This window comes from Anoplolepis gracilipes, chromosome 10, assembly GCF_047496725.1.
Source record: "Anoplolepis gracilipes chromosome 10, ASM4749672v1, whole genome shotgun sequence".
In the NCBI taxonomy this organism is placed as follows: Eukaryota; Metazoa; Arthropoda; class Insecta; order Hymenoptera; family Formicidae; genus Anoplolepis; species Anoplolepis gracilipes.
In genome coordinates, this window is record NC_132979.1 from 4,634,165 (window position 1) to 4,652,322 (window position 18,158).

Sequence of the window (18,158 nt, forward strand, 5' to 3'; positions counted from 1 at the left end):
GCGCTTTTTTTCCGTCTCTCTAATTCTCAATCGAGTCGATATTGCGCGCGCCAACGCTGAGCTCCACGGCAACGGTAATATTTTTCCCGGCCCGTCAATTTTCTTCTCCATTATGGGTAACTATTAAAAGACTTCGTAACGGCACATGCTAAGCCGCGAGATTGAAAACGAGACTGTAAGTCTTTAATGAGATTCAGTATCTAAATTTCCATCGGAGATACATTACATGCTTGATGAAAGATATTGAATTAAACTTGAGTTTTTTTTTTTTTCATCAAGACATTAATAGAGAGAACTCGTAATGCGTGTGAGTTAAGAACTCTTCGATTAATCGACCAGCAGCGTTAAACGCATATATCTCGACTAGAGACACAATGATCGCTACGTGAACGTGGTGTGGAGTAAACGAGGTATAAGGAGGTGAACATTGAACAAAGATGAACGAAGAGACGATTATATTATGTTTCGCGTGGAACGAACACGTTAACGATTCGCATTACGATTCTCCAGTGTCTCGCATTAGCGACGTTAACGCCGTGGTATAATAACGTGTATTGCGATCTCCCGGGCGGTTTCGCGCACAACCGACAACCGGTCGACGCGCACCACTGGTTGCTCCAAGTCGGGGCGCCAAGCACGACGAGCCGCGCGCGTCGTCGGGCGCCCCCGGCTGTTCATTAGAGGCCGCATTGTCCGCTAACTAAGTACAGACACAGCCCTACCCACAGCCCTCGGCCAACCTACTGATCTCCGAGGGCTCTCGTGCCCCTCGCGACTGCACATAGAATCTCTTCCATCCTCGCAGTTGCTGCTCTACGGAGCCGTTGCTTCGTGCTCCCCATTCAGAACTTGCGAACCTTTGAGGTTCGAGTAGCGACACACTTGAATCCAGGTCTGTCTAATGCGAGCTTCCGTTCCTTTCTACAGCGATTACCATGCTTAACCCTGTACCAGTTTGCTATCATCGATAATGTTATATATATATATATATATATATATATTTTTTTTTTTTTTTTTTTTTTTTTTTTTACGAAACTATTCTTATTTTTGTTTCAATATGTTTATTGCCGTTGTAGTATGTAACTGTTTTCTCGTAAAATGAGAAATCTTCAATTTATTTAAAAAACAGATTTTTTGTAATAATTTAAAGCTTTTAATTATTTAAAAATTGGTACGATTGTGCGCGAATGTGTAACCTGAAATGACAATGACGTCAAATTTTTATCGAATTAAAACCGAGTCTTTCAATTCATCCCTTTTCTTCTCGATAAAAAAAATTGTTAACATTTTTTTTCTCAATTTGAAAAGTTGTATTACTTCACAATAACCGTAGTCAGAAATACGAAGCTTAATACGAGCTGTCAATCCGATAAGAGCCGAAATACGTTCTTTTCAGCCGTCGCATCTTACATTATCGCACTATTATTATTTTATCTTCTAACAGTAGCTTTTATCTTTTTTTTTTCTCTCTCTCTTTTGCCCCGCTTGCACCAAGCCGCGTCTGGTGGCTCGCACTGCTCGACAAACCACTTTCACCCACTCTCATCCCCGTCCCTGCGTCTTTTCCCATCCGCTCTTACCGACACATCCATCCCCAGTATCTCACACTCCGCCGCCACTCGATTCAGCCTCGCCACGACGCGACGCGACGCGTCGCGACGCGACGCCACGCCACGCCATGCCATGCCACGCCATGCCACGCCACGCCACGTTCGATTTCCACGCGAAAGAGGACGACGACGTTGGTGCTGCAGAGCGTCGCGCAAAGTGCCGGTCGAAGAGAGTCTCCCTTACTACTTCGCCCGGCAGGATCGGTTTTTGTGCACTCAACGATAGTGGAAGTTTACTGTCGCCCGTGATACGTCGACTCGACGTACATTTCAAGCTATATAGCTATCACGGGCGGGAAGCTCCATCGGAATGCATTTTGCTTGATGGAAACAATCAATCGGATTAGGCGCGTCCGTCGCGAAACAAGTTTATTTGGATCCATTATAGGGATTACGGTTTAAATATTCACGCAAGAATATACGAATAAGAAATTAATAATGTCAAATATATAATTAAGAAAATAATTAATTGTTCGTATTTGTATCACGGATAGATTGTCTAAATGCGAGGATGCGATGAATTAAATCAAGGAGGGAAAGCAATTTATTTATAACTTCTCTCTCGTTGGATACGTCTTAACGAAGTAATAAAAGCGTCGCGATTGGCAATTTATGAAGACGTGAACGCTAACGATGTTACTTGACGTCGATTTACCTTGGACTTACGATACCTCTTAAAAGCGTGTGCATAGATATATATATATATATATATATATATACACATGTGTTCAGCTTGCCAGACTTGATTGGTCAGAATAGGCGGAAGCCTTCCAACGCGCACGAACATACACGAACGCGATAAGCTGACAAAGGGAGGAACACGTAGTCGTGCTAATCGCATTAGGGACACCGGCCATAAATATAAATACTCGTCGGGACGACCTGGCCCCGACGAATGTTAATTCCGGCCCGTTCTCGTTACCAGCTAATAAATGTACATTACAATCATCCCGAGATATGGAAATTCTCGAATTACGCCTATCCAAGCACCTTACCGTGGACCGTGTGTTAACTCACGACAGCGCCCCTTCTCGCTATCCCTCCTTGCATGGTGATGAACGCCATGGATGGACCGTCCGATTCAACGACCGGATAGACAGACGAGCTCGTTACCCTTCGACCAACCGACGCGACGGACGGTGGTCAACGGGGACTGTATTACCAAGTCCGTGTATCCCGCTATGTAAATAGGAAGCAACGAAAAGCGATCTTTGGGATCCGCAATCGAGACTGCAGCATTACTAACTCAGGTGCGATTATATCCGCTCGTGTATAACGTAACGACCGACTGACCGACCGACAAATCGAATCTCTATATAATACCTAGTAATATAATCGATGTCACGTTATAGAATAATCCATCATTTACGAATGCTTTCCGCATTCCATCTGAATTCTTTCGTAAAAGATTTCATGTATCTCGTGTAATGATACATTGTATGTAATGACGAGTATAATCTCTGACAATTTTTTTTGTCAGTTAAAAAAATTGAAAAATCAATATATTATTACGTAATACGATTTTCGCCCGATTTCCTAATATCGTGTATGTACATACATACGTATGTTCTTTTGAGTGCAGCTAAAATATTAATGGAAACGTAATGGAGTTGAACTGGTAATTATATAATATCTATGCTCGTAAATTTTTTAATAGTACTCAGAAAAACATATTACAATATAAACGTATCAGATGAAAATTGTTGATTATGTAACAATAAACATTCATTAAAATAACACTCGTTAATTAATTTTTATTAACATTTACCGAGATATGCTCGCGGGCAAAGACATAATACTGTAGAAGCATGTATGCGCAAATGTTATCTCTTTGACGACGGTCAATTACCGTCCCCACATCGTTCTCATTACGTTAAAAAGTTCATTAACGAGCATAATGAACTTAATCGCTAATCGTCGGGCTATCTTCGCCGGCAAGAGGATATAGCTGTTACGAAGCGTATGTCGTATAGGGGATACGCGTAAGCGTTATCTTTTTGAGGCGCCGCAAACGTTGCAGCTGCTTATCACAGACTCGCATGAGACATAGTCCGGATACACATGTGGCAAGACAGGTTTTCCTACTTAACGTACCCGCATAAGCGGTGTCCCTTAAAATGAGCCATCCAGTTATTACGCACGCTCGACACGCACGCTCGGATTCGATAAACGTTATGAGACTATCTCGCGCGTTATACATACAAGAAAATGTTTGTCTTCTTTGAATAAAAATAGATTACTTTTTTGAGAAATTCATTAATTATACAAAAAAAAAAAAAAAAAAAAAATTAGTAATTAAAAAATAATGTCTGAGGCAATTTTTTCTGAACCATTATTACGTTATCGATGATAAAAAGAGATATAGATGTTATTTGTTGTTTTAAAATTTCGATACCAATCTTTAAAAAAACACAGACATAATCACGTAGGATTGAGTGTTCTCAATAAAATGCTTGGAAATGATCCATCGTCGTCGTGACAGTTTTGCTACAAGTATGGGCAAAAACGCCTAAACGGCCGTGAAGTTCCGACTTTTCCCGCGCTATTTGATCGATGCTATTTTCCACAAGTAACGTCACTCGTGTGTAAGTTTGTGTGTGTGTGTGTGTGTATGTATACGTATAAACGTGGAGGAAGAGAGCGAGCGGAGCGGGCGTCTCGCGATCTCGACTCGCTCCAATATCCGAGTTTTTTGACAGCAATTTCGGTCACGTCCGATAATATATCTGGATCATTAATATAAAGCTCGGCCCACATCCCGCGCATCCCCGTCGCGGGGAAATTGCTTTTCAATCCCCTATACCGAACATCCCCTCTCCCCTAGCGCCAGCTACCCCCTTGGCGAAGCCGCCGCGATCCCCACCCGCTACTATCCGCCATCTCCGTCTGTCCTCCGCATGTTCCCTTCCCCCTCCCCCCCCCCCGCCCCTCTCCGTTCTGTTTCACCCTCAGGCTCTTCCTATATGCTTGCGTATCACCCGGTAGATTCCTCTCGTCGACGTCATTTCTGCCATAACGTCCGCTCTCAAAAGTCGGATTTATGCGAGAAATCTAATAGTACAAAATCCGCGTGAATCTTGAAAGCACTTTCAATTTTTCACAAGATACGTTTGAAAGCGAGCACGCAATACATTTTAGAGACTTTGTTAGAAAAAATAAAATTATCATTTGAAATATCATGTGCGACGACATTGTACTTTTGTTTTCTTTCTCTTTTCTTTTCATTAATTTTTTTTTTTTTTTTTTAATAAACCTGGTTCCTCGCATCTTTACGAACGGCTCGGTTCATCCGCCCGAGTACTCTCGTATGCTTTTAAGTTTGCGACGAATTTGAGCTCAAAGGGTTGTTCGCCCGCATTAGCGCTCGAGAAACAGCAGCCATCAGTACATATACCATCCCTAATACGCGGCTGCGTACGCAAACACGCGCAACTCACGAAAGTCCACAGAGTACGCGCGTCCCGAGTGGATGCGGGATTACGGATCGGAGTTAAAGTACGTCCACACATGCTTTAACACAAGTTAGAGAGCACGAGCACGATGTAACGAGACTACCGAGATATTGATACTTCAACCCGGATAACGAGTACCCTTTGACAGCGACAATTTTTGCGCTCGATATTACAGTCAGCCATCCGTATCTTTAAACTTTTCTGCACGCGAAACGGTCGCGATAATACGTACGTATGCGCTACCCGGTACACGCCACCGCTGCCCGGAGCCTGCACAGAACACCCTCCATAAAGACGATCCCCTCGATCAGATAAAAAATATATTATAGCCGGCACCACGATCCGTGGGCTCGATACTTCGACAGGGTGCTCTCCTCGGGAAAACGGACAGCGCATCCACCCTCCCCCCCCCCTCTCCGCCCCATTTCACGTTCCCCGTTCCTCCCTACGTCCTCCTCCTTTCCCCTCGACGCTAGCTGAAAATCGCTATCGAGCGATTCGAGCGCTCGAATGCAGATCGACTGCACCGCCGCGCCGAGCCGAGTCTCCTGGATGACATTCGACAAAATTAGATTCCGCGACGAGGGTGGAAACGCCGCGCGCTCTCGACGCACAGCCACTTTTACTGTCTTCCCTCGTGGTTTCCTGCTGGTTACTCCGATTGTTATCCCGAGTACAGGCACGGAGCGGAAGGGGACATTGCAACGTACCATACTCACCAACACGGCTTTCTCTGTCTTCATCGCCGAATGCATCGAAAAGCATCAATTTCGCTTTGGGAGTGAGATTAATCGAGAAAGCAGCACAAAGTCAATTTTACAATCGATGAAATAAAGAAGATCGTGTTCTCAATGTTAAAATTTAGTCAAACTTTCATAAGAGCAAAAAAAAAAATATCAAAAACCAAAGTGAGAAAGAACGAGAGATTTATATATATATTATATAATAAAAGATATAAATATATAGAGAGGAATTATTTTTTGAAAAATAGTTTCAAAATTTGTGATATTCATATCTAACAAACTTTTGTTCGTATATAGATTTTTTTATCAATGTGTTTAATTAAATTTTTTGCTTAGCTAAAGTGTCGAGAAAAGTTTAACATAAATTTTCAATTTTCAGTATCAAATAATTTTGTAACTAATCCTTAAATTAAAATTTTAAGTAATTTAAATGAAATTAAATGAGAAATAAGTTTTTACTACCTTTTCTTATACTACTTTAAAACTTGCTTTTCAAAAAGTTTTCTTCATTTTCAATCACTCATAATTTAAAACTACAACTCCTTTGACATTCTTGTTAAAGAAAAATTGATTTGAAAATCGATCAACGAATTCGTAGATTATATCACGATTCGTGAAACATTCTATAGAGCTTGTCAAAAATCGTGCCAAAAAACACTATTCAGATACAATACAATTTTGACAATTTTTAAATTGCAAAAATCATGCTTCTTTATTCTTTCTCCTCGTCATTTGCGGATGGCACGTATTATCGTGATTGTGCTTTCAACCAATATCGTTCTAAAGTTGCACGCGTGCATATCTATCGCGACAAAGCTCAATAGGCAACAAAAAATCATCGGAAAAGCTAATATAACAGTGCGGCAAAGAGGGAAGGGCAGAACGGAATGGAGTGCCGTATAAAGGGGGAGGGGAGAAGTGAGAGGAGAAGGCGACAGAATTGGAGTGAGGGTGCCACCGCGAGAGCAGCCAGACTGAGGGGAGAGAAAGCGTTTAATTCATTACGGAGATTAAAAAAGTAAATTGCCTCGTCTCCGCGCGCGAAAGAACAGCGAGATAATCGCGACCGAACGGATACATTCGGCCACGAAAATATTTAATTAAATTCATGACCACAAGATACGGTTGTTTCGGATTCGGACTCGTCGAAGCGTGCGCCCGAGAAGCGAAAGTAATTATCTGAATCTTTCCGAACGGCCGATCACGTCTCTTTTTCACGAAAGAAACGGAATGGCTCTTGGACGAGGCCGACGAACGCCTCGATGGATCGTTTCGCGGTGTCGTGAGAAGGAAGAGGAGGAGAGCAAAACCGATAATTACGGTCCAGATCGTATAAGAAAACCTGTCTAATTAACACATTGGTCACAGTACATAACGGTAACGTCAATAGCTTTTTTCATCGAGTAACACATAATTGACTCATATACCGCGACCATATTTTAAATCAGGCCATCTACCGTTTTCAGTCAATGTCACATAATTCTTGTGTAACAAAAAATGAAAGAGATGTTCCAGATTAATTCGAAAAATTACACGTGATTCTATATATTAAATTTTTAATTTTTTAAATAATTTTTCAATCAAATGAATAGATAACTGCGAATAAGACACAAGTATTATATGTTCGTTTGTTAAACATAATTTTATGTGAGATTCAATCGGATCATAAAAATATGAAATTATGAGAGATAAAATTTTTGTCGAATATGCGGGTTAAAATCTCTCAGTAGATAAGAAGAAAAAAGGAATAAAAGAAATAAAGATTTTTGCATAAAGGTATCCGAGAGCGGAGGAAGAATGTACAACGCAAACGCGCATAATTTATGTGTCGCAATGCGAGAATCCTCTCCAACTTGTTTCATCCATGATTGCCCCAAATGGCATAGCGTATAAATATCTTCCCGTACAAGAGCGGATTTCTGACCTATAAGCATGGCGCAATAATAGCAGCGAAGCGGAACTAAAAACGGCCGGACCGTCGCATCGCCTGGCCCACCGACAAGAAGCCGCCTCGATTTATGAGGTCCGTGCATTAGACTTGAAAGGCGCGGTTTTTAGTCCACCAGCGCGTCATATAGGTTCTGAAAGAAATTACGATTACGACTTGCGGCTATGATTTATTAATACTTTAGTCGTGCGCGGAGTGTTGACAACGCTCCAAATGAGCCGTTCATGTTTTGAGAGCCCATCTACTTTGGAAACATCTTGTTTAATTCGTTCACTAAAATTATAATGTAAATATTTTGGTTTAATAATATCATTACAATTTATATTTTATAAAATCTCAAATTCATATACATAAAATTATCAAATAAACAGTTTTGCTGATTTTATATCTAAAAAAATTACATCTTTGTAACCCGAATAATTACACAAATAAAATTATTTTAATTAATTTAATAATTAAATATTTAATGCATTCGTATTAAATTATTTTATGTAATAGAAAGTAAAGAGAATATGCGCTTATTTCTCTAATCTTTTGATGAATGTATTATTTTTAAAATATTTAAAGATTGAAAAAAGATCCTTTATGTATTTATTATATATTTATTATATCAATTATTTAATGCATAATATTACATACATAATGTAATATACCTATATAACAAAATCTTTCTTTTTTTTAAATGTGAAACGCATATGTTTTATTCAATAATTTAAATAAACATACGATATATCAATTTACGTCCGTGTATTATATTCAAATAGAATTTTTATATATAATTTAGACATAAAAAAATATTACAAATTTACGATTAATATTATTAAATATAAGATTTTGTGGAGATTGCGAATCTTTTCCTTTGATGTATTAGATTATGGCAATACGCAACGAGTTGTTTCGTTTTCGATAGACACGCGCGCTAGCTGGCCAGACAATACGTTATTACGATCCAGCTTTATAACCTACCTCTTATATCCGTCCCCTCGCACAACGCAATCTCATTATCGGGGATGCACTCGCCGTATTAATACCGAGAACGAATTAACTTTTGGAACGTGACGGCACCAAATATCATTAACTTTATATCACCTCGCGCGAGTGAAATAATACAGGACTTCCGCCCGAGGTAACTATGACGCATCTCTGTCGGGTGGGACGTGCTAATCAACTGATGAATTTAAGGTCGATTGTTGAATGCTCACTGATGTCAGTTATCGTTATTGGAAGTTAGAGACACTCGTTTTACAAAAGAAAATGCAAATATATATATCATAATATAATATTTTCCAAAGTTTTTTTTTTATTTAAATCATTACGAAAAGCAACAAAATGCAAAAACAGGTCTTTCGCTTTTATTTTTCATAGGACGCGAAAATTAAGCGCATTTTTACAAAATACCACGCTTTGGATTTTCGATATTTTAGTATTTCGTAAATTTTTCTGTACATGGAATCCGGCTATTACGACCGAGTGTAGCGAATAAGGGGGTGCGACTGGGTGCGAGGGGGTGGGAAAACGGCGGCGGTTCGCTCGATTTCGAATAAAGTTAATTGGAAAACATTGTACTACGGGACGGGACGGGACACGGAATTGTGACGAAGGAGCGGCGGGGGAGAGGACGACGGGAGGGCAGGGAGGAGAACGGATCGACGAGAGGGAGAGGTGAGAGGTTGGTGAGTTAGCGAAAATTAATATTCCATATCGGGCCATCGCATCCGACAACGTCGACGATCGACCTGAACTCTGATGCGACAAAAAGCGAGTTTTTTCCAGGACGGTGGGAAACCGATGACGATTTGCGTAATATTATATTTGTACGCGCGAAACTTACACTCTTTTGCAAGGCTAACCTAACACGATCGAAGTAACATCGACTAATTATATCGCGATCGCATTAATCGTTACGTAAATTAATAAAAATCATTAACGTTGATCGCGATCTCATGAAGATTATTTGTTACGAGCGTCACAACTCGTCACGCGAATTCCTAATTATTTAGTTATTCGGAATACGCGCGGCCCAATAATTACGCAATACTCGATGGCTAATCGATCGCATTTTCCTGAATATTTCAAGACTTAACCGATTACAGTACTTTTCATGTCGCGGATAATGGCTACATATATATATTTTTTGTACACGGCAAATTAAAACAGCGTAAGAGGATTGAAAACAAAATGACGTGACGATTAGCGGTGTAAAGAAGTAAAAAGAAATCACATTCTCTAACATCTATTCAATACTGAATTAGAAATATAGCATTATTACACATATATAAAATATTTAATATAAAATAAAACTACAATATTTATTCGATATTCAAAATAAATGTCAAATATAAATTTTAAAGTTTTTATTTTTATAAATTATTGAAATCTAAAAAAATTCTTAATAAGCAAAATCTGAATTTAAATCTTACGGTGTGCTCTCACATCAACGATCAGTTACTTCCAATAAAGATTGTGCAGACGATACAGAGTAATCGATATCTACAAAGCAGAGCTATGGACACTATTTACAATCGTGTCAAACGAAAAAGAGATATCCATTGGCGCGGTAAATTGTTTTGCGACTAATTTAAGTTCAATCGGGTAGCGTTGTAACTTCGCGTATGTAACACGTCGCTAAAAAAAAAAAAAAAAAGAAAAGAAAAAAAGACGAGAAGCTCTAATAGACAATCGAACTGTCCGAATTGGGGCCATTCCTGGGAACATTTTTATTAGTGATGCCTTCGATCTCGTGACGTCGAAACTGCGGCGAAGCTCTCCGCGGGATATCAAATTTCGTAACAACCCGGGCAGCGGTAGTCGAGTTATTTCAGGTGGGCGAAAAACGCTCAAAAACACACGTGTCATCATGTAGTGTTATTTTTGCCCGATCGTAACCGTAATTGGATTTGGTAGCACAAATTGGTAGCGGGCCGAAATCTCTCGAATTCCAGGAAAATCGCGGACCATCGGAAACCGAGATGTTTCATTCATGGAGAACGCTTGGCAACGAGTCGCATCGTCGCTCGAATCTCGCGATTTGAATTGTAATCCAAGCGTCAGAAATAGATTTTTTTTTAGCGTTTTCCTTTTCGCGGAATTCGTCGTAGATTGTAAAAAAAATTATACGGCGATGATAAAGGAGCGAGAAGGGAGTACAAGTTGCGCGGCCGCGAACCTATCTCGCGCTTCGATCGACGCCTATGCGAGGGAAAACTGGGAAGTCAGCTGAAAGAAACGGTACTCCGAGGATCACCGCGGATGAACGTTCCATCCCATAAGCTTGTCCTCCATCGGAACGTATAGCGTCTAGTATAGCGGGCTCGGCGCACGGACTGTACACCGCTGCTGCATCGTATGTCGCGCCTCTCCACCCCCTGCCCCTCCCCCGGGCCAGCGGATATGTGCAGCACGAAGATGCGCCACAGGATCACCGACTGACAGCTTCCTAATGGAACCCGTAAATACCGCACGGGGCATGTTATGTTTTCCAAATGAAATCCCGAAAATTTACTTCGGAAACTCATCCCATCGCTGCCGTCGCTGCCATTTATTCTCGGGACACGGGGAGTTATTTCGTCTCTCTCTCTCTCTCTCTCTCTCTCTCTCTCTCTCTCTCTCTTTCTCTGATAATAATGCTAAATTGCAGGACAATTGTGTTATCGGTCATTTCTATTATATTGAAACATCAATCGAAAGCATTCGCAATGTTGCATTATTATGCGATTGATGAGTCGACGCATGATAATCCGATCTAAAGCAACGAAAAATCGTCTAAACGGGAGCAGATAATTAGGCGAGCTCCGTATTGATTGATACAATATTCCAACTCGATGGAACGTCCACTTTAATTACACGAATGAACAATACGTCGACGATTAATATTCATATTGCAATATTGTAATATCGCGATACGTAATACTGTAATACGCTAATATCGCGGATGTAATAATAGTTCGCTTAGCGTTATTTATGCGCGATTAATTAACGCTGTGTAACAGTGAAAAGGAAACCGTCGCGCGTTATCAAAGATTCGATAGAATTCGAAAGAGAACAGAGACATAGTATATCACAACAGATGTACGATAATTATAAAATAATTACACAAAAATATTTTACATTGAGAGAGAGAGAGAGAGAGAGAGAGAGAGAGAGAGAAAGAGAGAGAGAGAAAGAGAGAGACAAATGGCAAAATGCCACGTAATGCACACGTATTCAGTTACATTATTACGGCACACGTATATTCGACGATCGCTGTCCGAAGAGATGCGGGCTCGTATATAGGTACGTAATCGATATCGAAGCCAGATAAAAATGATATTACGCGGCGCTGCGATTATGATACCCGCATCGCAGATCGAATCGGTCGCGGCGGTGGTCGTCCGCGCTCGACGCGACTCCGCCAGATATAGGATGCAGATTGCAAATACGATTAAGCGTTATTGCGTTTTCTACTTTTCTCGGAATTACATTCTTTCAAATTTTATTACCCGCCGATATTATCGATTGGTCCGGGGTACACGGTCGCCTCTCTCTGTCTCTCTCTCTCTCTCTCTCTCTCTCTCTCTCTCTCTCTTTCTCTCTCTCTTCCTCTTTCTCTCTTGGCATGCGCACACGCGCACGCGAGTTAACACGTACGAGAGCGAGAGCAACCGACCGATTGAACGACATACAATCATATCGCGCCGTGTGATATTAATTTGCAAAAATTAACACTTTGCGAGAAAGCTCAAAAAATCAAACGACAATGAAAAAGCCAACGAATTAGAGAACGGAAGGGAGTGTTTTAATCGTCCGATAAATGAATTTCCGAATAAATCTATCAATGAAAAATCCTACAGGATGATACTCAAGAATTACCGTACCGCAGAATCAATCTTTTTTCACTATTTCTCTTTGAGAGTGCGATTAATTTTTCGTTTAAAAAAAAAAAAAAAAAAAAAAAAAAAGAATTTTCGAATCAAGATCCATTCATCCCCTCTGTTGTTTCGTAACCAATAGTATAGACGAAAGAAGCGCTTGTAGATTCGCGCCCGTTCGTGCCAGGGCAAAGTGGCTATTTTCCGGCCAGTGCTCACCGATTAAGAATCCGATCCCGGCCAAGGAGCAAGGGATAATCCAAACTCGAGAATCACGAATGAGCTTTCTCTGTGAGTTTAGCAAAATAGGCGCCATAAAAAGAAATAAACTAACCGACGATAAATATTCTGATACTCATGCGCGGCTACATGCCGTTCTCAAAATTACCATTCGTCTGCGATCAATCATTACGAAAATAATGAAATGGTTCTATCATCTTTTATGTATTTTATGTATTTTCTTATAAAATACTCCTTTCGCGAAAAGAGTTTCTTTCTCTTATTTACCGATCAACATAAATAACCTAAACTCGAATTATTTTGTAAAAAGAAAAAAAAAATACACACACATACACATATACAGAGGTAAAGGCAAAATCGAGGGACGGTAAAACGAGTGAACTAGCGAACGGCCGACAGGGGAAAAGGGGGATGGCGGCCGTGAAGTAAATAGGAGTCGTGGTCGTTCTGCCGTAAAATTGTATGTGAAATTGTGCGATGTGTCTTGCGAATTGAATCGCCGGAAACGACATTGATTTTATTACTTGTTTCCAGTGCTGTATACTTCATCCTACCCTCTTCTCCATCTTCCAACCTTCACCTACTCCCCCCCCTTTCCTCCTGTGTCCTCCCCTTCGCCACACTCAGAACCGCGACGTTTCTCGCTGCCATCTCGACAACCCTCTTACTTCATTGGCTCTCGTGATTCAAAGATACCGACATATCGTTCGGTATCTTTATAAAAAATGATCTTATTTAAAAAAGAAATCATAATATTCTACTATTATCTAGATACATTCTCAAAATCGCTCCTGTAATTTTCGTATCACAATAAAAAAAAATCAGTAAAAGTAAAAGATATATTATTTAAAGGAATTCTTAAACGAACAAGAGATATATCGAACTGAACGACGATAAAACCACGCCGCTAATTTTTCCAATTGCATAAACTGCCGCTCGCTCAGTAGCAAATACGCGGACCATAATTTTCCTTCAATGATTTACCACGGGCTAATTGCAGAATGCAGCGAGCGGTAATATCGCTTTGCAGGGTTACGTCCGGGGGAAGGTAGCTATACTTTAGTTTGCAATTTAAACTTTACTTCCTCCGGAATTGATTAGCTTTTAGTAATTAAGCAAGCAACGCCTTGGACCCCCCGTCCCCTTCACGCCCGTTCCCTACGCCGCATTTGCCTCTCTCTCCCCTCCCCCCTTCCTCCGTCACCCCTTTTCCTTCTTCCTCGTTTCTACTCCGCGTCTCTCGTTTCCTCCACCTCTACCTCCACCACCGCACCTCCATCTCATTCCCTTCACCCTTCCTATCGCTATTTCCCTTTTCTCGTTCGAGTTCGGTCATACTATTCCATTTCGGCGAACGCGCCTGCGTCGATTCACGCGCGGATACGTACACTCGCGCACGCACACGCGCGCGTTGATTCTTCCATCCTATACACCCCCCGCGATCCGCGCGCGAATCTCCTCCCGACGTTACCCTCTCTTCGTAAGTGCCTTGTTTCGCCACTGATTCCTCATCCGGTCGGCTGTTTTCAATCTTATTGAGAGCTATCGAGAGCCGCTCGCGCTTCGTGACTGATCTTATCATTTCCCGCGCGTTTATTTCTATTTGTATTATTCGCATGTAATGATAGTAATAACTGAAGAGCTTATTAATACATTTTTAAGTCTGTATATTAAATCTGTAAATTAATAATTTAACAATAATGTTTAATTATCAAATTAATATTAATTTAAATCTCCACATTTTGAGAAAATAGCTTTTTATAATTTTTCTGTAATAAATAATTTCTATTTTTTAGAAAAATAAATCTAGAACAGTTTAGAAATAAACTCGTTAATAAATTTTTAGAACAGTATAGAAATAAACTGGTTAATAAATTTTAAATGTCTGAAGTATTCGTTCTGCACAATAGCTTATTTAATAAATACATAAATACACGTAACAGTAAACTGAGAACCACTGCCAACGCGATTTGAATTTCAATTTGTCGCCAAAATTTCACGAGTGTGCAATAGACTTTTATCAGACTGTAGAAGCGTTTCGATATAATTTTCATGACAGGCAATAGGAAATGCGGTACGTTATCGATTGAATGTCGAAAATGTAATTTGATGCAACGCATCTTGGTGCGAGCGTAAATTAATGCAAATTATGTGGAGTGTCTCGATTTTCGGGATCACATAGCGAATCAACGAAACGCATTCCGTCGACGATCATCCAATGACGATAATTATAAACCGATAATTTGACTTTTACGACATAACATGGCACTAATGCATAAATCAACAGAGATTCGCAATTTTTAAATATTTAAATAAAAAATTCGGCAACGATTATAAATGTTTACCAAAAACGCGCGAAACGGAAACGTGATTCTTGCGCGATTCAGTCAGAATGCTTTAAAGTTGCGCGCAATCGTTTTCAAATCGAGGCAACTTTACGGCAATGTGAAAAAAAAAACAAAAATACCTCATAAAATCCGCCTCTCCGAATGTTCCCTTTCTTCATCTAAAAATGCAATTATTTATTCTAATATGTTGTTCGCGCTAGTGATTGAATTACGCGTAAATAATCGTCGTAACTGAAATCCATTAACATTCAGCATCGCTTATCGCTCCTATTACACCATCGTTATCCTTTCCGCGAATTACATCGTATTATTTCCTTTGTTTATTATCGTCAGATTATTTATGATAGATTTATCTCGCAAAAATGCGACAAACTGTACATATGTCAAAATTGACAATTCCAATTTACTCACCAATGCAAAGAGGGTCGCCGGCCGATGATTCGCCAGTGAAATCCTCGCGACAGGTAGTCGTCGTCCACTTGGAGTAACGCGAGGTCGTAGACCGGAGCACTCATAAAGCACTAGTAAAGCTCCGTCGTCGACGTCGTCGTCGTCGTCGTCGTCGTCGTCGTCGTCGTCGTCGTCGTCGTCGTCGTCGTCGTCGTCGTCGTCGTCGTCGTCGTCGTCGTCGTCGTCGTCGTCGTCGTCGTTGTCGTCGTCGTCGTCGTCGTCGTCGTCGTTGTCGTCGTCGTCGTCGTTGTCGTGGTACGAATATACGCGAGATTCGCGGAACGTTTCACACAAGAGAAAACAAGATTCCCGATATCCGGACTCACTTGCTCCGTGGGCCCGATGTGTCACGATCGATCCGTCGCACGCGAGGATATTCGGCCGAGTCGGCCGTAATATCGGCGCGCGAACACTTCGCGGGGGCTCCTTTGATCTTTTTTTCTCAACTCATTCGGAATTCCGTCGTCCCGTGTCGTCCGCCGCTGCGTCAAGTCGTGCACTGAGGCAAAGCGTACACCCCTCTTCTCCCCCCGCCGCGACCCGTTCAGCGTCGCTGCGCGCAACCGCGCTGCCGGCGACGACTCGTTCCTCCGTCCGTCCGCGACGGCAGTCAGACGCGAAATGAGGAGGCGACGCGCGACGCGCGGCGCGCCGCCGACCGCCGACCGCCGATGCTTGCCGAGAGCGCCCGACGTGACACGATCGCACAGTATTGTATCCATCTCTGTCTCTCTCTCTCTCTCTCTCTCTCTCCCTCTCTTTCTTCTTCACGCGTATGTATCTCTATGCGCAGGATACACGGATTCTGTGTGTCGCGCGCGCGTTCTCCTGCGTCATAGCGGAGATCACGTCACGCGGTGGGATGCGCGCGGCTGCGGGCTGCGGGCTGCGGGCCCGTCCACGCGTAGCAAAATCTGATCCCGTCGTGGGTCCGTTCCATGTATAATTCGTCGATCATTAGCTTCTTTCAGTTGGATTTTTTTTTACATTTTTATAACTCTTACTCCGTATTGGTATTTTTGGCACCTTCTAACTGTACAGGTGGGTCAGCGTATTTTCGATAAGTTTATTAATATGTAAAAGTGTTTTAAAAAATCTGAAAAAATGTATATACCTCCTTTGAACATTCTAAATAAAGACTAAAATAATAAATTTGCAAAATAATTTACTTAAATATATTATTTTATGATTATTTGTTTTCGAGAAATTGACGTTGTTAGAAAAATCACAGACAAAAATGATCCATCAGTACGGAATAAGGGATAATGATTCAATAGTAATTCGCATGCGAATCTTGCGGACGATAAAGTTATAGATTGAAAGAAGCTTCTTTTATGATATTAAAGATGATGATCTTATGAACATGTTAATTGAATTGAAAAATATGCGAAATGTCATCGCATCGGAAGATGGACGAAAAGTTAATAAACACAGCACAAACACCTTGCGTTGATGTTATATATCGCAAAGAGTTTACGACCGTTTGCAATGTCAAAAATTACGACATGGAAATACTTGCACCGCTAGCTATCACGCCGCATATATTTACACTGCATATTGCTGCCGGAAGCGGTATCGAACAACAAACATCGCGTCGATGTAAACGCTCAATTAATATCAAGTAACGAATATCGGTTAAACAGTGATTTTGGCGTCGATCGGGTTTTATATGGCGTAGCGCGCGGAAAGTTGAACAAAATATCGTTAATAATCACGCGCGCACGAGAGAGAAAGAGAGAGAAAGAGTACGTGTGTGTACGTGTGTGTATATGTGGTGTGTATAATCGTCGCTTTTATCGGCCTCCACACCCGGTAATGAATGCCCGAAAATTCCTCGGTCGATTCGCGCGCACTGACGTCGCCCTCGCGATAATAATTACTGCTAATGTAAATGTTCGTTAATGGACGTCATTAAATGCAACGCCGGCGGAATGGCCGCGGGGCGCCTGTGTAAGTCTGTACACACGCTCGCGGGGCTTTGCCAATTATATTAATTAAATAAACATTATAATCAGCTAATTAAATCTAGCGCACTCAACCTACCTATCTATATACCCTACGCCCCACGCCCCACCCGTGGCCCCGTCGCACCCTCTCCCCCCGCGCGCGCGCGCGCGCGCTCTCTCCACCGTAAAGATACACAATATCGTGAAATTCAATCGTGTCGAGCAAGATTTACTATCGGGAGTCGCTTACGCGCTTCTCGTCGCAGAGATTCGACGAGCGGCCGACACATAATTGCTTGCCGATAAACGTTTAATTAAATTTCGCGAGGGAAGGTCTATGGATTTTTATCGCGAATCATCCGCAGAAATATTTCCGAGAAAACTGCAAGAAAATCGCGCGCGCTTCGCCCTATGTTTACTCTCCTAATTGAATGTCGTACCCCGTATAAAGTAAATGCGGAGCCGAGTTTGATATGTGAGGCGATTCGTTAAAAATTTCGTTCGATGAATTTGTTTTTGTTTTTTAGTTAATTTTTCGTTATGTTTACAGATTTCTTTATATATATCTCGAGAC

General features: G+C 41.3%; 1 protein-coding gene across 1 annotated transcript in view; it reads right to left on the minus strand.

Moving 5' to 3' along the window:
* Nucleotides 1-16,264, minus strand: part of LOC140670498 (LIM domain only protein 3-like) — a 52,783-nt gene extending 36,519 nt beyond the window's left edge. Inside the window, exon 1 of the mRNA XM_072901122.1 lies at nucleotides 15,600-16,264. The gene's annotated coding sequence lies outside the window, so the exon portion shown is untranslated. The remainder of the gene's footprint in view (nucleotides 1-15,599) is intronic.
* Between the last annotated feature and the right edge of the window lie 1,894 nt (nucleotides 16,265-18,158).